This window comes from Mustelus asterias, chromosome 11, assembly GCF_964213995.1.
Source record: "Mustelus asterias chromosome 11, sMusAst1.hap1.1, whole genome shotgun sequence".
NCBI lineage: Eukaryota > Metazoa > Chordata > Chondrichthyes > Carcharhiniformes > Triakidae > Mustelus > Mustelus asterias.
The window spans coordinates 12921922-12947029 of record NC_135811.1 but is presented as its reverse complement, the minus strand read 5'-3'; the positions used below and the strand labels follow the sequence as shown (position 1 = coordinate 12947029).

At 47.6% G+C, this 25108-nt stretch overlaps 2 protein-coding genes across 7 annotated transcripts in view; one reads left to right on the top strand and one right to left on the bottom strand.

Moving 5' to 3' along the window:
• lzts2a (leucine zipper, putative tumor suppressor 2a) overlaps positions 1-15986 on the bottom strand; it is a 223234-nt gene extending 207248 nt beyond the window's left edge. The window contains exon 1 of one of the 5 annotated variants that reach the window (XM_078223151.1): positions 15684-15986. The gene's annotated coding sequence lies outside the window, so the exon portion shown is untranslated. Of the gene's footprint in view, positions 1-5044; positions 5060-15202; positions 15290-15683 lie in introns of those variants that run through there. The other 4 variants (XM_078223146.1, XM_078223147.1, XM_078223149.1 and 1 more) reach the window with 4 other exon arrangements.
• mrpl43 (mitochondrial ribosomal protein L43) overlaps positions 15621-25108 on the top strand; it is a 163400-nt gene continuing 153912 nt past the window's right edge. The window contains exons 1-2 of one of the 2 annotated variants that reach the window (XM_078223169.1): positions 15621-15752; positions 24046-24099. The gene's annotated coding sequence lies outside the window, so the exon portion shown is untranslated. The remainder of the gene's footprint in view (positions 15753-24045; positions 24100-25108) is intronic. The other variant, XM_078223170.1, reaches the window with a different exon arrangement.

The window sequence follows — 25108 nt, the reverse complement described above, 5'->3', positions numbered from 1 at the left end:
CTCCATCGAGCAGTGTGACTGATGCACGTCAATCGAGCACAAGACACAAGGCTTCGGTAACTGAAGGCTTTTATTGTCTAACAATGGAACTATTAGAACACAAGTACACCACTCCAGACTGAAGGGGTCCCGCCCGAGCAGGGGGTCTTATACCTCTCCCAGGAGGCGGGGCCCGACTGGGATGTGCCACAACAGCCACAACCACAGGTGTATTAATCCCACAGTGTAAACACCCTAGCCCAACAACAACATTAGAACAATCCCACAGTGTGAACACCCTAGCCCAACAACAACATTAGAACAATCCCACAGTGTGAACACCCTAGCCCAACAACAACATTAGAACAACCCCACAGTGGTAACCAACGATGGTTCACCACATTCACCCCTCCTTTGAGAACAAAGGCCGGCGGGGTGCGAAAACAGACTATATAAAAAAAGTCAACAATCTACAAGTCCAGACGGACTGGAGGACCGCACCGTCGTTGTGACCTCCTCAATACCGGCAGTGACACCGGAGCAGGTGCTTGCGGTGGCGTTCTCTCCAAAACAGCGTCCGGCTGTCCCCTCGCGGACTCACGGGCCGGTTGACCCTGATGAAGCGGTAGTGCAGGGGATCCCGGTACATTCTGCGATGGCGCCGATCTCCGAGTCTCAGGCAAGCTGTACAGTGGAGTAAAACTGTTATGCACTGGTCCCGGTGCTGACCGCGCCACGTCCGGGGGAGAAATAAGAGATAGGGGATTCGTGACAGGGGGTATGGGAGCGACAGGAGTTGCTACGTCCCCTGCGGGCGCCAGGTCTCGGATCGAGACTGTGTCCTCTCGCCCGTCAGGATATGCCACATAGGCATACTGAGGGTTGGCGTGGAGGAGGTGGACCGGTTCGACCAAGGGGTCGGACTTGCGGGCCCTTACATGTCGCCGCAGAAGGACGGGTCCTGGGTACGTCAACCAGGCTGGTAAAGATATCCCCGAGGACGACTTCCGAGGGATTGAGAACATCCTCTCGTGGGGAGTAGCATTGGTTGCCGTACACAGGAGGGAGCGAATGGAGTGAAGCGCATTTGGGAGGACCTCCTGCCAATGGGAGACTGGAAGGCCTTTGGACTTCAGCGCCAATAGGACAGCCTTCCAGACTGTAGCATTCTCTCTTTCCACCTGTCCGTTGCCCCTAGGGTTGTAACTCGTGGTCCTACTAGAGGCAATCCCGTATGAGAGCAGGAATTGCCTCAAGTCATTACTCATGAACGACGAGCCCCTGTCGCTATGTATATAGCTGAGGTACCCGAACAGGGTAAAAAGATCACGGAATGCCTTGATCACCGTGGCAGTCGACGTGTCCGCACAGGGGACAACAAACGGGAACCGGGAGTACTCGTCTATGATGTTAAGAAAGTACACGTTCCGGTCTGTTGAGGGAAGGGGGCCCTTAAAATCCACACTCAGCCTCTCGAAGGGGCAAGTGGCCTTGACCAAATGTGCCCGGTCAGGTCGGTAAAAGTGCGGTTTGCATTCCGCGCAAATCCGACAGCTCCTTGTCACTGACCTGACGTCCTCCACCGAGTAGGGCAGGTTGCGGGCTTTGATGAAGTGGTAGAGCCGAGTGACCCCAGGATGGCACAGGTCATTATGGAGGGCGTTCAAGCGGTCCTCCTGCATAGTAGCGCATGTTCCGCGCGAGAGGGCATCCGAGGGCTCATTGAGTTTCCCTGGACGATACATAATATCGTAATTATAGGTGGAGAGCTCAATTCTCCACCGCAAGATCTTGTCATTCTTGATCTTGCCCCTCTGCGTGTTATTGAACATAAACGCCACGGACCGCTGGTCCGTGATCAGGGTGAACCGCTTCCCCGCCAGATAATGGCGCCAGTGTCTGACGGCCTCCACAATGGCCTGGGCCTCCTTTTCCACCGCTGAATGCCGAATTTCGGGACCTTGAAGGGTGCGGGAAAAAACGCGACGGGCCTGCCTGCCTGGTTTAGTGTGGCGGCCAGGGCGAAATCAGATGCATCACTTTCCACCTGAAAAGGGATGGATTCGTCCACCGCGTGCATCGTGGCTTTCGCAATGTCGCATTTCAATGCCTTGAAGGCCAATTGGGCCTCTGGCGTGAGTGAAAAAGTCGTGGACTTAATAAGCGGACGGGCTTTGTCCGCGCAGTTGGGGACCCACTGCGCATAATAGGAGAAGAAGCCGAGGCATCTCCTCAGTGCTTTTGCGCTAGCGGGCAAGGGAAGTTCAGCAAGGGGGCGCATACGGTCGGGATCAGGGCCAATGACCCCGTTTTCCACTACGTATCCCAGGATGGCTAACCGGCGCGTACGGAATACACACTTCTCCCTGTTGTAGGTCAGATTCAGGCGAGATGCAGTGCGCAAAAAGTTCTGGAGATTTGTGTCATGGTCCTGCTGATCACGGCCGCAGATGGTGACATTATCCAGGTACGGGAAGGGAGCCCGCAGCCCGTTCTGGTCCACCATTCGGTCCATAGCACGCTGGAAGACCGAGACCCCATTGGTGACACCAAATGGAACCCTAAGAAACTGATACAGACGACCATCCGCCTCAAAAGCCGTGTAATGTCGGTCCTCTGGGCGGATGGGGAGTTGGTGGTAGGCGGACTTAAGGTCTATGGTGGAGAACACCCGGTACTGCGCAATCTGATTGACCATATCAGATATGCGCGGGAGAGGATACGCATCCAGCTGCGTATATCGATTAATGGTCTGACTGTAATCAATGACCATCCGGGGTTTGTTCCCGCTCTTAACCACCACGACCTGTGCTCTCCATGGACTAACGCTGGGCTGTATGATCTCTTCTTTGAGGAGCCGCTGAACCTCAGATCTGATGAAGATCCGATCTTCAGCGCTGTAACGCCTACTTTTAGGTACCAGATTCTTAAATAAAGAGGGTGTGGTGATCTTTAATGTGGAAAGATTGCATGCGGGGCGCTTTGGACAATTTGGAGGCTGCAGCTGGTCCCCTACTGTCAGCGAAGGGAGTGGCCCACCGTACTGTAGGATCACACTCTTCATGTGGGCCATAAAGTTTAGTCCGAGGAGAATTGGTGCGCAAAGATGCGGCAACACAAGGAGCCTGTATCGCTCGTAAATTGTGCCCTGCACTTTCAGAGTTACCACACAACGTCCTTGGATCGGTACAGATCGGGACCGTGATGCCATAGAAATTGTCTGTTTGGCAGGTAGAACCTGGAGTCCACACCTCTTTACAGTGTCAGGGTGAATAAAGCTCTCAGTGCTCCCGCTGTCAAACAGACAATAAACTGTACGACCATTTACCTTAATGTTCATCATTGAACAGTCAAGCCTGTGGTGCTTAGCCTGGTTCAGGGTGATCGACGCCACCGTTGGCCCTTGGACGTCACTGCAGGCAGCTGAGGTCGATGCTGAGGACCCCTGCTGGTCGCTCCAGGTCGTCGTCGACCAAGATGGCCGCCCCCATGAATCGCACATGGTTGAGGGCGCCAAGTGTAGCGACTCCTGGTGGTCATCTCCCTCCGACCACAATGGCGTCGTCCTGGACTCGCACGTGGACGGACCTCGTGGGTACTTCGACGTCGATGGCGATGATCCCCGTTCTGGAGGGTCACAGGCTGCACTGCCGTTCTTGGGCTTCGATCTGCAGACTTTCGCGTAGTGCCCCTTTTTACCGCATTGATTACAGACCACCGCTTTAGCAGGACACTTTTGCCGTGGATGCTTGGCTCCTCTGCAGAAGTAGCACCGCGGGCTGCCTGGGGCTGCCGCCGTCGTCGGGTCTATATGGGAGCACGCCATAATACTGCACTTCGAGCCCGTGGGGCGAGGAGGGATTTGTGACTGCTCCTGCCACGTTGTCTCCACGTGGTCCTCCGGATACAGGACCAAGCTCTTCGAAGCCGCCTCAAGCATTTCAGCCGTCTCCATAGCTTGGGTCAGGTTGAGATTCCCCTTCTCCAACAGCTTGAGACGGATGTACGAAGACCCTACCCCTGCCACAAACGCATCTCGGGCGAGGTCGTACATGTACTGCTCAGCCGACACAGCTTTGCAGTCGCAGCCCCTGGCAAGCTGCAAGAGCTCATTGGCGTAATCCTCCATGGTTTCGCCCGACTGCCGACGTCGTGTAGCGAGGAGGTAACGAGCGTGGATCTCGTTGGGAGGTCTCGTGTAGCGCTTTTTTAAAAGCTCGAGGGCCCTCGGGTAAGTGGTGGCCGCACGGATCGCGAGGTAGACAGTGTCGCTTACCCTCGCATGGAGGACCTGGAGTCTGTCGTCATCTGTGATGACCGCTGCAGAGGCTGCCAGGTAGTCCTCGAAACACTTCAGCCAGTGGTCGAAGGTGTTAGAGGCGCCGACCGCACGTGGATCCAGCGTCAGACGCTCTGGCTTTAGCATTTGTTCCATACTCTCCTTTCCGTCGAGAGCTTAGTGTTAGACAATAAAATTGATGCACGTCAATCGAGCGCAAGACACAAGGCTTCGGTAACTGAAGGCTTTTATTGTCTAACAATGGAACTATTAGAACACAAGTACACCACTCCAGACTGAAGGGGTCCCGCCCGAGCAGGGGGTCTTATACCTCTCCCAGGAGGCGGGGCCCGACTGGGATGTGCCACAACAGCCACAACCACAGGTGTATTAATCCCACAGTGTAAACACCCTAGCCCAACAACAACATTATAACAACCCCACAGTGTGAACACCCTAGCCCAACAACAACATTATAACAACCCCACAGTGTGAACACCCTAGCCCAACAACAACATTAGAACAATCCCACAGTGTGAACACCCTAGCCCAACAACAACATTAGAACAACCCCACAGTGGTAACCAACGATGGTTCACCACAGTGACTCAGACACTGACCACTCACCGCATAAAAAACACTTTCCTTTTGTTGTCATTGGGTCTCTTGCTAGTCACTTTTCTCTGGTTTTCAATCCTTCCCTCATTGAGAGAGTTTCTCTCTCTCGACTCTGTCTACCTCCCTCGCGATCTTGAACACCTCTATTAAATCTGTCCTCAATCTTACCGTCTCCAAGAAGAACAACCGCAGCTTCTCCAATCTATCCGTGTAACTGAAGCCTCTAATCCCCTTCCTTTTCTGCTGCCTTCACATCCTTCCTAAGTTGCAGTAGGCAAACATGAACACAATACTCCAATTGAGGTTGAACCAATGTTTTATAAAGGTTCATCATAATTTATTTGCATTTGCTTTTGTTCTTTATGCTCTTATCTATAGGGGCGGCACAGTGGCACAATGGTTAGCACTGCTGCCTCACAGCACCAGGGACCCAGGTTTGATTCCCGGCTTGAGTCACTGCCTATGTGGAGTTTGCACATTCTCCCCGTGTCTGCGTGGGTTTCCTCCGGGTGCTCCGGTTTCCTCCCACAGTCCAAAAGACGTGCTGGTTAGGTGCATGGGCCATGCTAAATTCTTCCTCAGTGCACCCAAACAGGCGCCAGAGTGTGTCGACGAGGGGATTTTCGCAGTAACTTCATTGCAGTAAGCCTACTTGTGACTAATAAATAAACTTTACTTTATAAGTCCCAGGGTTCTGTCTCCCCTTTCAAACACTTTCTCTACCAATCCTGCCACCTTCAACAATGTGTACACATATATCCCCAGGTCCCTCTGCTCCTGCACACCCTTTAGAATTGTACCCTTTAGCTTATATTACCTCCCCTTCCTTATTCTTCCTCCCAAAATGTATCACTTCACACTTCCCTGCATTAAATTTAATCTGACACACGTTTGACTATCCCACCAGCCTGTCCATGTCCTGTTTGAAGTCTATCGATTTCCTCCCCATTACTTCCAAGTCTTGTATTATCTGCAAATTTTGTTCGCTATCTGTAACCTCAGGACTTTTACCTGCCAATGCGTAGCGGTATATTTTGATAGGCTGTAGCATACGCCACTGTTTAGAAACATAGACAAACTCTGTCCAATACTTTAAATGAAGGGGGTATTGGTTCTAAACCTTAAACCTGTCGCAGAGCCAAGGCGATCAGTGAAAGCAGTCGTGTTACATTTGCTAACCACAGCTGTGTCCATCCACTCATTTCCCAAGGCACCATGCTCAGTTGGGGAAGGAGGTCTTATGATGCATTGGGTAGTGTCCCTCTGAGCCAGAAGTTCCAGATTCCAGGACTTGATGGCTGCGGAAGATACTTGCATAACCTGGCCAAAATGACTGACAATGGACCCGTAAGTTCATAGAATCACTGCAGTGCAGAAGGAGCCCATTTGGCCCATCGCGTCTGCACTACTCTCTGCCAGAGCATCTTACTCAGACCCTATCCCGATAACCCCACCAATCCCCCGAACCTACACATCTTGGGGCACTAAGGGGAAATTTAGCATGGCCAATCCATCTGACCTGCACATCTTCGGACTGTGGGAGGAAACCGGAGCACCCGGAGGAAACCCACGCAGACGTGGGGAAAATGTGCAATCTCCATACAGATAGTTACCCGAGGCCGGAACTGATCCCGGGTCTCTGGCGCTGTGAGGCAGCAGTGCTAACCACTGTGCCACCCTGATTCTTCCACTGTGCCTCTGGCAGGTGATAAGAGTGGGAGAGTCCCTAGTCGGCCACGTTCAATGTGAAGTGGTAGCCTCCGGCAATAGGCTGGTGACCTGTTCCAGGAAAAACCAGCCATGGAACTTGCATTTATATAGCATCTTCACAAACGCAGGGCTTTGCAACCAAGTAACAACAACTTGCATTTATATAGCACCATTAACATAGCAAAAACTTCCTAGGTGGTTCAAGAGAGTTACCAAGCAAACATTTGTCACCATGTAAGGAGATATTCGGACAGGTTAAAGAGGTTGAGAGGTTCAGGAGTAAATTTCAAAGCTTACCAAGTATTTTTGAAGTGTAGTCACTGCTATAATGCAGGAAATAGGGCAGGGAGACAGTGGTGTAGTGGAATTGTCATGAGACTAATAATCTAGAGACCCTGACTAATGTTTTGGATACCTGGATTCGAATCCCACCATGGCAGATGGCGAACTTTGAATTTAATAAAACACTGGAATTAAAAGTCTAATGATGAACACGAAACCATTGTTGATTGTTGTAAAACCTATCTGGTTCACTGACGCCCTTTGGCAACCTTCCTTTAGGGAAAGAAATCTGCCACCTTGACTTGGTCTGGCCTACATGTGGCTCCAGACCCACAGCAATGTGGATGACTCTTAACTGCCCTCCGAAATTGCCTTGTGAACGATTTAGTTCAGGGGGAATTAGGGATGGGCAACAAATGCTGGCCCAGCCGGCGATGCCCATATTCCATGAATGAATTAAAAATATCTCCCAGTAACGCAAACTCCCACAAACAGCAATGAGACGATGACCAGACAATCTAGTCTAGTGATTTTTGTTGATGGCTAAATATTCTCTGGGACACGAGAGAGAATTCTACTTCAAATAGGGCCATTTTTTATTCTGTCCATCCAAGACGATAGAAGCTCTGTTAAGATCTCATCTATAAGTGAGGCATACCACAGAAGGAGATCACTCTCTTCTGTGTGAATGATGTCCCTTTTTGAGGTATGATGATGATACTGTGTATGGATACATTTTATGTTTGCTTTAAGATTCAGGGTTTTTCTACAAGCAGTCGGTTTGCCTGGAGGGAACGCAGCAGATGCTGAGAAAGATGGATAATAGCAGGGCGGCACAGTGGTTAGCGCTGCTGCCTCACAGTGCCAGAGACCCGGGTTCGATTCCCAGCTTGGGTCACTGCACCTCCTCCCCGTGTCTGCGTGGGTTTCCTCCGGGTGCTCTGGTTTCCTCCCACAGTCCAATGGATGTGCAGGTTAGGTGCATTGACCATGCTGAATTCTCCCTCAGTGCACCCAAACAGGTGCTGGAGTGTGGCAACAGGGGGAGTTTCAGAGTGACTTCATTGCAGTGTTAATATAAGCCTACTTGTGACACTAATGAATAAACTTTAAACATTTTAGTTGCTTTATAGAGTTAATGTATCTTTGCTTACTTAAGTTCTGGGATTTCAGACTACTTATACAGAGTCATGTGATATTAAGTTAATGGGAAGAGCGAAACAGGTTTTTTTCATTTTCATTTTAAATGTGAGTTGCTGACTGGGGCTGGTTAAAGGTAGAAGTCTGCTCTGAAAAATCAAATCCTCTCTGAAAATTCCAAGGCTGTTACCCAAGTCAGAGTAAATATATTTGTGTTTGTTAACTATATTTAAAGTGTGTTTTGAATCTACAAGAGAAATATTGGTTAATTGGAACTGAAATAGTGATAAGTTCTGAAACTTACAGAATACTGCAAGGCCTGGAGTTTATGAGTCTCTATCTCTCTGGATAGATAGGACGTGGGAAAGATGTTTCCATTAGTAGGAGAGACTAGGATCTGAGGGCACAGCCTCAGAATAAAGGGAAGACCCTTTAGAACCGAGATGAGGGGGAATTTCTTCAGCCAGAGGTGGTGAATCCATGGAATTCATTGCCACAGAAGGTTGTGGAGGCCAGGTCATTGAGTATATTTAAGACAGAGATAGATATGTTCTTGATTGGTAAGGGGATCAAAGGTTATGGGGAAAAGGTGGGAGAATGGGGTTGAGAAACTTATCAGCCATGATTGAATGGTGGACGCGATGGGCCTAATGGCCTATTCTGCTCCTATATCTTATGGTCTAAGTACGAAATTAAGAGTTGTTTCTTTTCATGTTTAAAGATTGTTCAAGAGTCAAACTACTTCATTTTGTTAGCGTTATACTTGAATTGTGTTATGAATGAAGTCTGTTTTGATTAAATGTCCCTTTATTTGTCAGTTGAACTACTCCTGGAGTGTAGCATCCACCCCTCATATTTATGCCAAAAATTAAAAATATTGTTGGGGTCTGGGCAGCATGGTAGCACAGTGGTTAGCACTGCTGCCTCACAGCACCAGGGACCAGGGTTCAATTCCCGGCTTGGGTCACTGTCTGTGTGGATTTTGTACATTCTCCCCGTGTCTGCGTGGGTTTCCTCCGGGTGCTCCAGTTTCCTCCCATACTGCAAAGAAGTGCAGGTTGGGTGTCTTGGCTAAGCTAAATTGTTCGTCAGCGTCAAGGGGACTAGAAAGGTAAATATGTGGAGTTAGGGGTATAGGGCCTGTATGGGATCGTTGTCGGTGCAGGCTCGATGGGCTGAATGGCCTCCTTCTGCACTTTAGGGATTCTATGATTCTTATCTGACTTCATAATATATTTTGAGATTTGTGTACAGAGAAACATGTAATGTTCTTTTTGTCCTTCCTATTGTTGGGGAATATAAATGATAAAACCTTGGCCAGGGCGTGTGGAAGAGTGGCAAGTGTAAAACATGGCCTGTGCTTAGCTTTCAGCTGTCACTAAAAAGACCTCATGTGCTTCCAACGGCAAATTGCTTCTGAGGGTAATGTACGGCTGCCAGCTCCAGCATATTCTTCGAGATGTCATCACATAACACATATGGGTGTCACAGTGGTAGAGAGGTTAGCACTGCTGCCTCACAGCGCCAGGGACCCAATTCCCAGCTTGGGTCACTGTCTGTGTGGAGTTTGCATGTTCTCCCTGTGTCTACGTGGGTTTCCTCCCACAGTCCAAAGATGTGCAGTTAGGGGGATTGGCCATGCTAAATTGCCCCTTAGTGTCAGGGGGACTAGCTAGGGTAAATGCATGGGGTTCTGGGGATCGGGCCTGGGTGGGATTGTGGTTGATGCAGACTCAATAGGCCGAGTGGCCTCCTTCTACACTGTAGGATTCTATGAACATCTTTGACCAACTCAACCCAGACTCTCACCACTAGCCATCTGATTTATCCATCCCTGCAACCTACCACCTTCCCACACCAATTGGATTGGTACAGGTTCCATTGCACAATTCTTGATTGTTAGTTAAATGGCTCCTTTTCCATCTCCAATACTTTCATTTTTCAATTTAAATGAAATGCTTTTCAAAAATCTATTCAATTTATTCTCCCAGTGGGTTGTCTCCTGGTTGGACACAGCAGTGTTCTGGAATGTTTAATTACTGGAGATTCCAGGACAATTCTGAAGGGTTTGCAATCCGAGTGCAGTGGCCATCATTACATAACAAACACACACAGTAGAAGGAAAATAACAACACTACAACTCCAGGAGGAATACAGCTTCTAAATGAATGATAGCTATCCATATTTATCCATAAACACAAACGCCCTTATGTCTAACTTTCCCTTTATGGCTGGCTTTCCCTGGTGTATAGAAGATTAAAGGGGTGATTTAATTGAAGTATTTAAGATGATTAAAGTAGTTGATAGGTCAGATGGAAAGTAACTACTTCCTCCGTGGGAAAACTGTCCAGAACAAGGGGACATGAACTTGAGATTAGAACCAGGTCCTCCATGTCTGAAAACATTTATTCACACAAGTACTTGTGGACTTGGGACTCTCTCCCTGGGAGTCAATTGAAAAATTCAAAGCGGAGATGGATTTTCAGTTAGTTGGGGGCACTCTGGAATATGGAGCAAAAGCAAGTAAATGGAGTATTTATTGAATGACAGAACTGGAGTGAGGGGCTGAATGGTCCACTCCTGTTTTTGTTCCGTGTCACACAAATTTCACTTCAAAAGGTAGGACGTAGCAATATCGGAACTCAGCAGTCATGCAAAGTATCAGAGCCAGAATATCTGCATGCTCGTAACCTGCTATGAATTAAACCAGTGTTTGCTTAATAACAAGCAGACTTTGTCGCTTTAAATGGACACAGCCTCACCTGAGCAGCAATGCATGATATAACGCTTGTCTCCACAAGAAGCTAATTATACTGATGATACTTTATCTCATCTCAAAACATCTTAAAGAATTACTGTTGTTATGGCAGCTGCTCCATGCAAAGATACAACACGCAACACAGCAATGAATAATCAGTTAATCTCGTTTAGCTGTTATGTTTTAAATGAAGAGTGTTGGAAGAAATCTCTGTTATTCTTTGACTATAGTGCCATGGGATTATTAACCTCAACCTCAGCCACCAGAATGTGCAGGTTTGGTTTCATGAATTATCATTCCCAAAATCTTCCTCAGTGGTGCACTGACTCAAATTTAGCACTTAGCTTAAGTGCTAAAGCAAAACTGTATAGTCCGTCCCCCTTTCATTAGGGCATAGTGAGAACTCCCGCAATGAGAGTTGTTTTTCAAACTGGAGGCCTGTGACCAGCGGTGTGCCTCAGGGATCAGTGCTGGGTCCACTGTTATTTGTCATTTATATTAATGATTTGGATGAGAATATAGGAGGCATGGTTAGTAAGTTTGCAGATGACACCAGGATTGGTGGCATAGTGGACAGTGAAGAAGGTTATCTCGGATTGCAACGGGATCTTGATCAATTGGGCCAGTGGGCTGACGAATGGCAGATGGAATTTAATTTAGATAAATGCGAGGTGATGCATTTTGGTAGATTGAATCGAGGCAGGACTTACTCAGTTAATGGTAGGGCATTGGGGAGAGTTACAGAACAAAGAGATCTAGGGGTACATGTTCATAGTTCCTTGAAAGTGGAGTCACAGGTGGACAGAGTGGTGAAGAAGGCATTCAGTATGCTTGGTTTCATTGGTCAGAACATTGAATACAGGACTTGGGACATCTTGTTGAAGTTGTACAAGACATTGATGAGGCCACACTCAGAATATTGTGCACAGTTCTGGTCATCCTATTATAGAAAGGATATTATTAAACTAGAAAGAGTGCAGAAAAGATTTACTAGGATGCTACCGGGACTTGATGGTTTGAGTTATAAGGAGAGGCTGGATAGACTGGGGCTTTTTCCACTGGAGCATAGAAGGCTGAGGGGTGATCTTATAGAGGTCTATAAAATAATGAGGGGCATAGATCATTTAGATAGTCAATACCAAAGGTGGCGGAGTCTAAAACTAGAGGGCATAGGTTTAAGGTGAGAGGGGAGAGATACAAAAGTGCCCAGAGGTGCAATTTTTTCACACAGAGGGTGGAGAGTGTCTGGAACAAGTTGCCGGAGGTAGTAGTAGAAGCGGATACAATTTTGTCTTTTAAAAAGCATTTGGACAGTTACATGGGTAGGATGGGTATAGAGGGATATGGGCCAAATGCGGCCAATTGGGACTAGCTTCGGGGTTTTAAAAAAAAGAGCGGCATGGACAAGTTGGGCCGAAGGGCCTGTTTCCATGCTGTAAATCTCTATGACTCTTTTGACCAGGTTAAAGTCCAACAGATTTATTTGGAATCATGAGCTTTCGGAGCGTTGCCCCTTTATCAGGTGAGTCCTGATGAAGGAGCAGTGCTCTGAAAGCTCATGATTTCAAATAAACCTGTTGGACTTTAACCTGGTTTTGTGGGACTTCTTACTGTGCCCACCCCAGTCCAACGCCGGCATCTCCACATCATCACTAGGGCATGTTAGAGGTATGGTGGCCCATATTCTTCAGATTTAAAAAGAATGAGATGTGATGTCATTGAAATGTATAAGTTTCTTAAGAGGGCTTAATAGCGTAGATACTAATGCATGGTTTCCCTAGTAGCAGAGTCTAGAACTAAGGGTCATTGTCTCAGGATAAGAGGTCAATGACTTAATGGTGACATGTGAGGGGTTCCGTCACACAGAGGATTGTGAAACTTTGAAATTCTCTATCCAAAGAGCTCTGGATGCTCAGTTGACCGATATAGATCTTTGGGCATTAAGGGTATCAAGGGATAAAGTAAAGTTTAAAGTTTATTTATTAGTCAGAAGTAGGCTTACATTAACACTGCAATGAAGTTACTGTGAAATTCCCCTAGTCGCCACACTCCAGCGCCTGTTCTAAGGGGCAATTTAGCAAGGCCAATGCACCTGACCAGTATGTCTTTTGGACTGTGGGAGAAAACCGGAGCACCCGGGAGAAAAACCACGCAGACATGGGGAGAAAGTGCAAACTCCACACAGACAGTGACCTAAGCCAGGAATTGAACCCGGGTCCCTGGCGCTGTGAGGGAACAGTGCTAGTCACTGTGCCACCTGGTAGGACAGGCATATGGAGTTGATTTGAATGTTCTACCATGGTTTTATTGAAAGGTCATGCAGACTTGAGGGAGCATATGGCCCACGTCATTTTTAAAAATTATATATATTTTTTAAATTCATTGTGAAACATTTTAGGTGTACCCTCACCTTTCACAGAGGATACACCTAAAATGTTTTACAATGAATTTTTTTTTTCATGTGATGTGGGAGTCACTAGCAAAGTCAGCATTTGTTTCCCATCCCCAATTGTTTGGCTTGTTGGGCCAGTCCAGTCAAGAGTCAACCATGTTGCTAAAGACCTAGAGTCACATGAAGACCAGGCATCCTGCCCTAAAGTGAATCCCTGACTCCATCTGACGAAGGAGCTGTGCTCCGAAAGCTTATGGTATTTGCTACCAAATAAACCTGTTGGACTTTAACCTGGTGTTGGGAGACTTCTTACTGTGCTTACCCCAGTCCAACGCCGGCATCTCCACATCATAAAGTGAATCAGGCAGGTTTTTATGACCAATGATGATCGTTCCATGGTGGCAATTGCTGACGAGCTTTCAATTCCAGATTTTATTTATTGAATTTAAATTCTACCAGCTGCTGTGGTGGGAACTGAACCCATGTCCCCAAAGGCATTAGCCAAGGCATTTGGATTAGTGTATCTGTGACATTATCACTGTGCCACCATCTCCCCTCCGCCATGCAGTGTACTCCTGAATTGTGGTTACTTTGTAATGAAGGAAGCACTGTAGTCATATAGAAACTATTTTTTTGAGATTGTTGAGTCAGAGATAAATATCGGTCAGAACAAATCTCCTTGTTCCTGTTTGAAACGTTGCCATCAATTCTTTTGTAAACACCTGAGAAGATGGACAGTGCCATGGTTTAATGTGTCATCCAAGCGATGGCACCTCCAACAGTGTAGCACACCCCCAGCACTGCAGCACACCCCCAGCACTGCAGTATTAGCCTTGACTTTTATGTCCTGGAGAGTGACTCGAAGCCACAGTGTTGTGACTCAGAGGTGAGAGTGCTACCTACTGAGCCATAGCTGACGCACACATGCTAAAAAAAGGTAGTAATTTCATACCAACTTCTGTCGAACATCAACAAACACCTCCCAATCTGCAAGCATCTCTCAGTAACAAATGACCTCAAACTGAATAAATCAGAAAAGTTACTGTGAAAATCCCCTATTCACCACGCTCTGGCACCTGTTTGGGTACACAGAGAGAATTTAGCATGGCCAATGCACCTAACCAGCACATCTTTCGGATTGTAGGAGGATACCGGAAAACCGGAAGGAAACCCACGCAGACACGGGGAGAACGTGCAAACTCCACAGACAGTGACCCAAGCTGGGAATCGAACCCGGGTCCCTAGTACTGTGAGGCAGCAGTGCTAACCACTGTACCACCATGCTGCCCCAGAGGTGCTGCAATTAAAAGTTTGCAACCTTAAAAGGACAGTGGGCCACGTGAAGGGTGACACGGTGGCACAGTGGTTAGCACTGTTGCCTCTCAGCGCCAAGAACCCGAGTTCAATTCTGGCCTCGGGTGACTGTGTGGAGTCTACGCGTTCTCCCCATGTCTGCATGGGTTTCCTCCGGTTTCCTCCCACAGTCCAAAGATGTGTGGGGTTGGGTGGATTGGCTATGTTAAATGTCAGGGAGATTAGCAGTGTAAATATAGGGGGGTTTACAGTGATAGAGCCTGGGTGGGATTGTGGTCGGTGCAGACTCGATGGGCCAAATGCCTCCTTCTGCACTGTAGGGGATTCTATGACTAAACATGGCCCCACTTTGGCAGCATAATATTGTCCTGTACAATCCACTGTACAAACCTCCAGTCTCTATATAACAACAGATCATTTGTCTCACATTGAAGGACAAAGAAAATCAGTAGATTTCCACCTGGTGAGAAATATTGTCAGAGATGGAAATCCTCAAAAATGTCTACCTCTGAGACTAGCTTTACCTGAGCAGTGCCAAACAACTCAATTTTTATTTTTAATTATGAAGCAAGTCCAGTTTACTTGCTGCCATTGTATACATTGACTGTATAAGAAGCAAAGAAAGAAAATATCACTGGCAAAACAAAATATTTGAACATTGAAATCCAAAGTCTAATTCACCCCCACACACACACAAAATGTTTTCTCAGAAAATATCAGGAGTCTTTACCTCTGGAAATTCTGATGCTTTCTTCCAGAGCAGTGACCCGAACCCCTCTCTCTTTCAGGGAGGGAGGGGTGGCTGGCCCAGGGCCAGACCAGACCAGACCATTAATTGTGGGCTGTTATTCCGTGTGGCGGTCACAAAGCAAAGCTGTTGCATTCCCCTTTATAAACTGAGTATTTCACAAGCTCCATTCGGGACATGCAGAGCAGGCTTCTGCGCTGAGATGATGAACTGTACTCCGTGTGTGTACAACACAGAATGTGAATAAGCTTGACTGATGCACATGATTTGCTAAACAGCTGTTCCCTCCAAGCCCCACTGTTGCCAGAATAATTATGTCACTTTCCCACCAACAACAACCCCCCCCCCCCCCCCCAACACACACACAGCTCAGGCCTGGAATGGGGAGTTGTGTAGTTTCACAATAAGAGGAAGCAGACACAGAATCGACCCGTACAGAATCCTCCCTCCTCCACCCACTTACCCGTCTCTCGACTTGATCTCCTTCCTAAGCTGCAGCAGGACAAGTGGGGAGCCTTCACACACTCCCAAGGTCAGTTTTCTTCCAGTCTCTCTGAGTCCCGCACAATAATACTCTCTCTCACACACACACAGTTTACTGCAGCCAAGCTCTTGAGTCTCAAGTCCCGGCTGAGTACATTATTTCAACAACAGTCACACACACACACATAGCCGATTACAAATACAGGACGGGCACTTCCTTCAGTTTGCTGTGAATCTGTCAGTAACAGGAGTTGTTTGTAGAGTGCCCAGCCCCTTTTCTGTCAGAGGGAGGTATCTGGAGGGTGGGGTGTTGTTGGGGGTGGGGTGGGGGGGGGGGGGGGGGACTCTGAAGGGCTGTTTGACTGACTACAGACCACATGCAATCTGCTGCCTTAACATTGTAAGTGAAAGTCAGAATCAGTTTCCTCAAAGCCTGGAATCTGTTTGACAACTTGTCTGCTTTCTCTTGTTAAGGTTTTGCAGTTTCTTCCACACACCCAAACATTTCCCATATGAAACTGACAAACATTCTCTCAGGATGTTTGAAACTGACTCGAAATTAACACTATTTTGCCTTCAGCCCAGAACAGAATCATTCTCAAAATTGGAGTTACATGATTTGTTTTTTTCTGTAGTTTTATTTTTCTAACTAATACTTGCTGAGTTACCCTCTCCCTGTTGGCCCTACCAGAATCCCAGTGCCTGTAAAAGCTCGCTGAAGTCAGAAGCCTGACTATTTCCTTCTCCTCCTACTGGCCACGTGTGGAGCTGAAATGAACTCAATTTCCGTGGCAAGTTTGTAAGGATTTAATTGTGGGTTTTTTAAAAAATCCATTTATAAAGACGTCATCGTCACTTTTAGGGGGAGTACTTCAATAACATGGAGTGCCATGTCTCTCCCAAGTCTGTCAGCAAAAAGGGGAGATAGTGTCACCGCAAACAGGAGCAATGTTCCTTGCATTTGTATGGGCAATGTTGTGAGTTGTCAGCACACGCCTCACTTCACTCGCCCTTGCTTTACATGCGTATCACTTCAGTCATACCGGCAGGAAAAAAATTACGGACAAAAATCAGCAGAATGTGGCAATCCTGCACGTGGGCAACGGTCAACAAACTGTATCGTGGGCCGGACACAGAACCCAGATGGACTGCATGTGGTCCCTGGGCTGCAGGTTGCCCATAGCTGCGCCATATACTGTCATTAACTGTAAGAGCCGTGCACTCCCTCAGTGCCCCAAGTGTAAGTGCTTCGAAAGGTTAGTCGTGGCACAAATCAATTCTGACCTTCCAGATTGCCTGGATCCACTACAGTTCGCCTATCACCGCAACAGGTCCACAGCAGATGGCACCTCCCTGGCCCCGCACTCAATTCTGGAACATCTCGACTGTGCAGGGGTGGCACGGTGGCACAGTGGTTAACACAGCTGCCTCACAGAGCCAGGGACCCGGGTTCGATTCCCAGCTTGGGTCACTGTCTGGGTGGAGTTTACACATTCTCACCATGTCTGCGTGGATTTCCTCTGCGTGCTCCAGTTTCCTCCCACAGTCCAAAGATGTGCGGGTTATGTGGATTGGCCATGCTAAGTTGCCCCTTAGTGTCAGGGCGACTAGCTAGAGTAAATGCATGGGGTTATGGGGATAGGGCCTGGGTGGGATTGTGGTCAGTGCAGACCCGAAGGTCCTCCTTCTGCACTGTAGGATTGCATGTATGTATGAACAAAGACACCTATGTCAGAGTCTTATTTATCGACTATAGCTCAGCCTTCAACACCATTATTCCCACGAAACGCATCTCCAAACTCCGTGGCCTGGGACTCGACTCCTCCCTCTGCGATTGGATCCTGGACTTCCTAACCCACAGATCGCAATCAGTAAGGATAGGCACCAACACCTCTTCCATGATCATCCTCAACACAGGTGCTCCGCAAGGTTGTGTCCTCAGCCCCTTAGTATACTCCTTATACACCCTTGACTGTGTGGCCAAATTCCCCTCCAACTCAAGTTTGCTGATGGCATCACCATAGTGGGTCAGATCTCAAACAACGATGAGACAGAGTACAGGAATGAGATAGAGAGTCTGGTGAACTGGTGTGACGATAGTAATCTCTCCCTCAATGTCAACAAAATGAAGGAGATTGTCATCGACTTCAGGAAGCGTAGTGGAAGACATGCCCCTGTCTACATCAATGGGTAGAAATGGTCGAGAGCTTTAATTTTTTAGGTGTCCAGATCACCAACAACCTGTCCTGGTCCCCCCATGCCGACACTATAGTTAAGAAAGCTCACCAATGCCTCTACTTTCTCAGAAGACTAAGGAAAGTTGGCATGTCAGCTACGACTCTCACCAATATAGCGCCTTTAATGCAATCCCTGAGGCTTTACAGGTCCATTCAAAGACAAGAAAATACTCTGACAAGTGACTGATCAGTGGGTAGAGTTTAACACGTTTCAATGGCAGGGAGGGGCATTGGAACAGGAGTTGGCCATTTGGCTCATTGAGCCTGTTCTGTCATTCAATGCGATCCTAGCGGATCCAGAACCAAACCCTCGGTTTCCACCTTTGTCCTGTAGCCCTAAATAACTTTGAATCACAAAAATCTGAAGGCTTCAGGTTATCTACAGAAGGTGCTTACCACATACATAACTTACAGAAAGCTGCTCAGTCTTGTGCACCTGAGATCCAAGACAAAGGAGCACCAGGTCCGCGAGAGGAGCTCTTAGTGACAATGCCACACTAACTAACACCTGCAGCAAATGGACAGAATCTCTCGTGCCTGTAAGAGCTTGTTTTGATTTTGATTTGACCGGGGCGGCACGGTAGCACAGTGGTTAGCACTGCTGCTTCACAGCTCCAGGGTCCCGGGTTCGATTCCCGGCTCGGGTCACTGTCTGTGTGGAGTTTGCACATTCTCCTCGTGTCTGCGTGGGTTTCCTCCGGGTGCTCCGGTTTCCTCTCACAGTCCAAAGATGTGCGGGTTAGGTTGATTGGCCAGGTTACAAATTGCCCCTTAGAGTCCTGGGATGCATAGGTTAGAGGGATTTGCGGGTAAAATATGTGGGATGTGGGATGTGGGGTGTGGGGTGTGGGTAGGGCCTGGGTGGGATTGTGGTCGGTGCAGACTCGATGGGCTGAATGGCCTCCTTCTGCACTGTAGGGTTTCTATGATTTGATTTGATTCATTATTGTCACATGTATTAACATACAGTGAAAAGTATTGTAGATGTATAAGGAGTATAGTAGGGGGCTGAGAACACAGCTTTGTGGGGCAGCGGTGTTGAATATGATCGTGGAGGACGTGTTGCTGCCTATCTTTACTGATAGCAGTCTGTGAGTTAGGAAGGTCAGGGTCCAGTCACAGAGGGAGGCGCCGAGGCCCAGGCACGGAGTTTGGAGATGCGTTTCGTGGGAATAATGGTGTTGAAGGCTGAGCTGTAGTCAATAAATAGGAGTCTGACATAGGTGTCTTTGTTATCTAGATATTCCAGGGTTGAGTGCAGAGCCTGGGAGATGGTGTGTGCTATTGCGGCGGTAGACAAACTGTAGTGGATCCAGGTAGTCCGGGAGGCTGGAATTGATTCGTGCCATGACTAACCTTTCGAAGCCCTTCATAATGATGGATGTCAGAGCCACAGCCGATGGTTTGATTCTGATGGTTTGACCATCAGAATCAGGAAGACACATGTTCTGCTCCAGGGTGTTGCCATATTGCCATCTATCAGCATTGACAATGTGACGCTGGAGGTTGTTAATATCTAGATTCCATAATCACAGTCTGTTGCTTGATTTATCGCAAAAGATGCAGCTGTTATGTCCAAATTGAGTAAGAGTATGGAACAACAGCAACCTGACTGAGAAAACCAGACTGAGAGTCTACCAAGGCTGTGTCCCCAGCACACATGTCTACAGCGATGGGAACTGGTCAACTAATGCTAGGCAGGAGAAAAGGCTAAATATTTTCCACCTGCCTTCCCTGTCTCAAACATCACTGTCAGGACAAGGTCACCAGCACAGAGGTCCCGGAGCCTGCTATTTCCATCAGCATATGCACATTGCTAGTCAGATGATGTCTGCGCTGGCTCAAACACGTTCACTGGGTGGATGATGGGTGTACACCTAAAGACCTTCTGCACGCTGCATGACCACTGGGTCACAGCCTCCTGGGTATCCAAACTTCGTAAACAAAAGTACCTGCAGGCAAGATGTGAAGATGGAAGACATTGACACTGACAGCAGGGAGACAGCCACTGACGGCCTTGATCTCTAGAGGCTGACTGTTTGAAAGGGCATTGGAAGAGGTGAGCAGAAATGAAAAGCTTAGCTGGGAGAGAAGAGGGCCCAAAGTAATCAGAGGCCACTGAGTCCTGCACCTTCTCAGCCCACTATCTTCCCCTGCAGCAAATGTGGCAGAGACTGCCGTACCAGAGAGGGACTCATGAGTAATGTTCCAGACTGGATTTTCACCTTCCAAAGACTGGGATAAAAGCCAGCTGAAAAACTTGGTCAATGTCAACTAAGGCTGGGTGTGTCAGAATGTGAGACAGGAGGAAAGATAGCAGCAGGTGGCATTTAAAGATCATGATGGCGGCTTTATAAATGGACATACAAGCCAAAGATGTCTGAGGATGTAAATTCTGTCACTGACTGAATTGCTGGTAGATGCTACTAAGAGAGAGAGACAGTGGAATCACACCCTGTCTCCAGACAAGAACGCATCAGACAACGGGAAGGTGTTGGCATAGTGGTATTGTTGCTAGACTAGTAATCCAGAGATCCATGATAATGCTCTGGGGACCCGGGTTTGAATCCCACCACGGCAGATGGTGAAATTTGAATTCAATAAAAATCTGGAATTAAAAGTCTAACGATGACCATGAAACCATTGCCAATTGTCATAAAAACCCATCTGGGTCATGAATGTCCTTTAGTGAAGGAAATCTGTCATCCTTACTTGGTCTGGCCTACATATGACTCCAGACCCACAGCAACTTGATTGACACTTAACTGCTCCATCAAGGGCAATTAGGGATGAGCAATAAATGCTGGTGCAGCCAGTGATGTCCACGTCCAATGAACAAGTAAAAAAAAACATAAAAGCTATACATAAATTAATTGCCATCTCCTGTGGAGATAATAGGAGCAGGAATTATATCCTGTGAACAGTGTCCCAGGCCAGTTTGTGGATTTTCAGCTTCCAGGAATATACAAAGATTAGGATAAAAGCCAGCCGAAAAACTTAGTCAGTGTCAACCCGTTTCCCTTAATATTTTGAAAAAAAAAATTTAATCACCCCATTTAATTTCTAAGCCTTTTAATTCCAAATATTTAATCACCCCATTTAATTTCTAAGCCTTTTAATTCCAGACTTCTGTTCAAATGCAATTTCACCATCGACCTGTAATGAGATTTGAACCGGGGTGAGAGAATTACCCTAGATCTCTGGTGCATTGACAATGCCACTGCACCACTGCTTCTCCCTGGTATTCCAGCAGCATCTGTGGGAAAAGAAACAGAGTTAATGTTAAGTATGATCATCGACTTGAAACATGGGGCCAGATTTCTATGATTCTCCAACCTCGCCCGCAGCTAGCATTCTCCCGTCCCACTGGAGTGAACAGAGATTTGGCTGAGCGCCAAATTCTCCATTCTCGCTGGCAGCGGCAGTGGGGCGTGAATGGTCAGAGAATTCCAGCCATTGACTCTTCTTCTCTCTCCCACAGTAGATGCTGCTGAGCATTTCCAACATTTTCTGTTTTGATTTTAAGGTTCGCAGCACCCGGAGTGTTTTCCTAGGGAACACAACCCTAACTTGTGTCATCCCTGCATATCATTTAGCATTTGGATCCAGATAGAATACAGTGCTGCTCTCTCTCCATTCAGAGAGAGGTTTAGTGGAGGAGATGGGGGGGAGGGGGAGGGAGGGGGTGGGGGAGAAGGGGGAGGCACCGGGGGGGGGGGGCGGGGGGGGGGGGGGAGTGCGGGGAGAGGGGTGGAATCCTGGAACTTAGGGTCTAGAATAGACAGATGAAGGCACAGCTGCCATGAGTGAAGCAGAGGGATTCAGAGATCCACAAGAGGTTAGAATTGGAGGAGCCCACATCTCAGAGGCTTGTAAATTTGGAGGAGTTTGCAGAGATAGGGAGGGGTAAGGCTATGGAAGTATTTGGAAACAAGGAGGAGATTGTAAAGTTGAGACATTGTCGGACCAGGAGCCAATGTAGATCAGAAAGCCGAGGAATGCTGGATGAATAGGATTTGGAGCAAATTAGGACATGGGCAGCAGGTTTCTGTTGCGTTTTTTACAGAGAATGGAAGATAAAAAGTGTATTTATTAGTGTCACAAGTAGGCTTACATTAACACTGCAATGAAGTTATTGTGAAAATCATCTCGTCGCCACACTCCAGCACCGGTTTGGGTACACTAAGGGACAATTTAGCATGAGTAATGCACCTAACCAGTCTTTCGGACTGTGGGAGGAAACCACAGCACCCAGAGGGGAGACACAGACTCCGAACAGACAGTGACCCAAGCCAGGAATCGAACTCGGGTCCCTCATGCTGTGAGGCAGCAGTGCTAACCACTGTGCTACGGTGATGGGAGATTAGCTGGGAGAGCAGTGGAATAGTTGAGTCTCGCAATGATGAATAACCTGGATGAGGGGTTCAGTAACAGGTGCAATGGAGCGGAAATGGAGAAGGGTGATATTACAAAGTAGGAGTGTAATTGATGAGAATTTGATTAATATACTTCCCAAAGTCCACCAACAAAACTGTGGCATGATGTCACTGTAAGGGTGAGGAGACTATTAAAACATTCCCCTTGACAATGGTTTAATATCATTCGACACAATAACATCATTACATCATTCAGTCATTCCACGCACTATTACATCATTCCACACAATACCATCATAGTAACTCAATGTGACAAGTAACAAACTAAAGATTTATTGACTAAGAAGAGCTATGTACAACTAAGGGTTTAACAGCATAACTCTACAGGTCTACACCTGACCACAGTCTGACTCCAACTGAAGCCTTCCAGCCCCGGGAATGCATGCCCTCATTCCCGATTGGCACAGGTTCATTCACTCGCACTCCATTGGTTCTGGCCCAGTCACATGACCTGCAAAGGATTGCCCATTAAATATCATTTTTTACATCATCACATAATTCCAAACAACATTACATCATTTCTCACAATAATATCATTACATCATTCCACACATAGAATCCCTACAGGATTTATAGAGTCCCTACAGTGCAGAAAAGGCCATTCGGCCCATCGAGTCTGCACCGACTTTCCAACAGGTCATCGCACCCAGGCTCCATCCCCATAGCCCTGTGTATTCGGCCCTCTAATCTTCCTAACCTACACACCTTTGGACACTAAGGGACAATTTAGCACAGCCAATCCACCTAACTTGCACATCTTTAGACTGTGGAGGAAACTGGAGCACCTGGAGGAAACCCACGCAGACACGGGGAGAATGTGTAAACTCCACACAGCTGGTCGCCCAAGGCCGGAGTCGAACCCAGGCCCTTGGCACTGTGTGGCAGCAGTGCTAACCACTGTGCCACCATTCCACACAACAGAATAAGTATATCATTCCAATAATGACATAATTCCATCATGCCATCAAGTTTCAGAACCCTTGTTCTGTGCCGGCTCACCTGATCTCAATCTGCAGTTGACCGAAGGGCTTCAACCGCTCTCTGGGCTACTGAGGAAAAACTATTAGCCAAGGTTTCTTCCCTTCGCCTCAGTCTGTGTTCAGTGATTCATGCTGAGAATGGTATGTGCTCCAGTGTCAAATTAGGGTGGAGTGTGTGTGATGCTGCTGTGGTGGAATTGCCTGCGGACAATCCCAGGTGAAGAGTGGGTACCTGAGTACTGGCAGGCAGCCTGGGGCTGGGGATCTGTCACTGTCCATTTGTTTCCCAGGAAGGGGAAAGGATGAATTCGAAGGCAATGCTTTGCTGGAGCTCTTTGGTGAAGACCTAAGTACATGCTTAGAATTAAATACTTATATTAATTTTCTGAGGGCATGTCCTTTAAAGCACAAATGAGCTCTTACCCTCGCTCTGTTGTAGGCAGGTATCCAGCGGCTCAGAGCTTAAAGATTAATCTGGAGAAGCACTCTCATTGCTTTTTGCAGCTGGACTGATTCCCCTCCCCTGCCAATTTATTTCCTGGCACTTCCAGGCAAGACTGTTCAGAGAAAATGTTTAGTGGATAAAGCGACCAGGTCCAGCCCAGTTGACCCAACCTGAGGACAAATAAGAGGTGACAGGTCCCCAACACAGACCGCTGAGGGAAATTAATCTGCCTCTCTCCCCTCAGGAACCATTTGATCACAAGCTGAACTGATTATTCAATGAGCCAGTTAATTATAAGGTACGGCCCACGTTGAATTATTTATTTGAATGCAATTAACGGCCTGTCTGTTCGAAGCACTTGGTTTCATCGCAAGATCAAGATTTAAGTTGTCAGTTGGGGGAAGTGGGGGGGGGGGGGGGGGGGGGGGGGATTCTTGAGTTGCCGTCATGATGTGCAGTGACAATGAAGCTAATGGTAGGCGTGAGGGTAGGAGTCGTCAGTTCCCTGTGATCTAATGCCAGTATCGATTTATTCAGTCGACTTGCTACATTATGCTCTGTGGCAGAGAAAGAATCTGACACTTTCTCAATGTGAGATTTCCTAATTATTGTGGTCACAGTGGCAGAGAGGTTAGCGCTGCTGCCTCACAGCGCCAGGAACCCGGATTCGGTTCCCGACTTGGGACACTGTCTGTGCAGAGTCTACACATTCTCCTCGTGTCTGCGTGGCTTTCCTCCAGGAGATCCGGTTTCCTCCCACAATCTGAAAGACGTGCTGGTTAGGTGTATTGGCCATACTAAAATTCTCTCTCGGTGTACCTGAACAGGCGCCGGAGTGTGGCAACTAGGGAATTTTTACAGTGACTTCATTGCAGTAACTGATAATTAACTGGCTCGTTGTAAGCCTACTTGTGACAATAATAAATAAACTTTTTAAACTGATCTCTGCCAGAGAGACAGTGGGCCCTGGGCTATAGCGGGTCAGGGGAAAAAGTCAGTTTTAGGGAAGGTTGGAGGTGTGGGTGTTGTGTGAGGGCAGGAGTGTGAAGATCCTGATTCGCTCCCAATCTCTCCTTAACATCCACTGCTAAAGCACCTTAAAACATTATAGAAACAGCACTGTCTGAATATAAGCTGATTTGCCTCAATGTAGCCCTCGGTTCCACATGGAGATACCAGGGGGCATTTTGTTGGTTTCCCAGCATGTCAGCACCTTGAAGGGTAAGGTGAGGAAGAAAATCAATAAGAGGAAATTAAAAAGCATCCACAAACATTCACTCCCTCCACCCTCGATGTTCGGTAGCAGC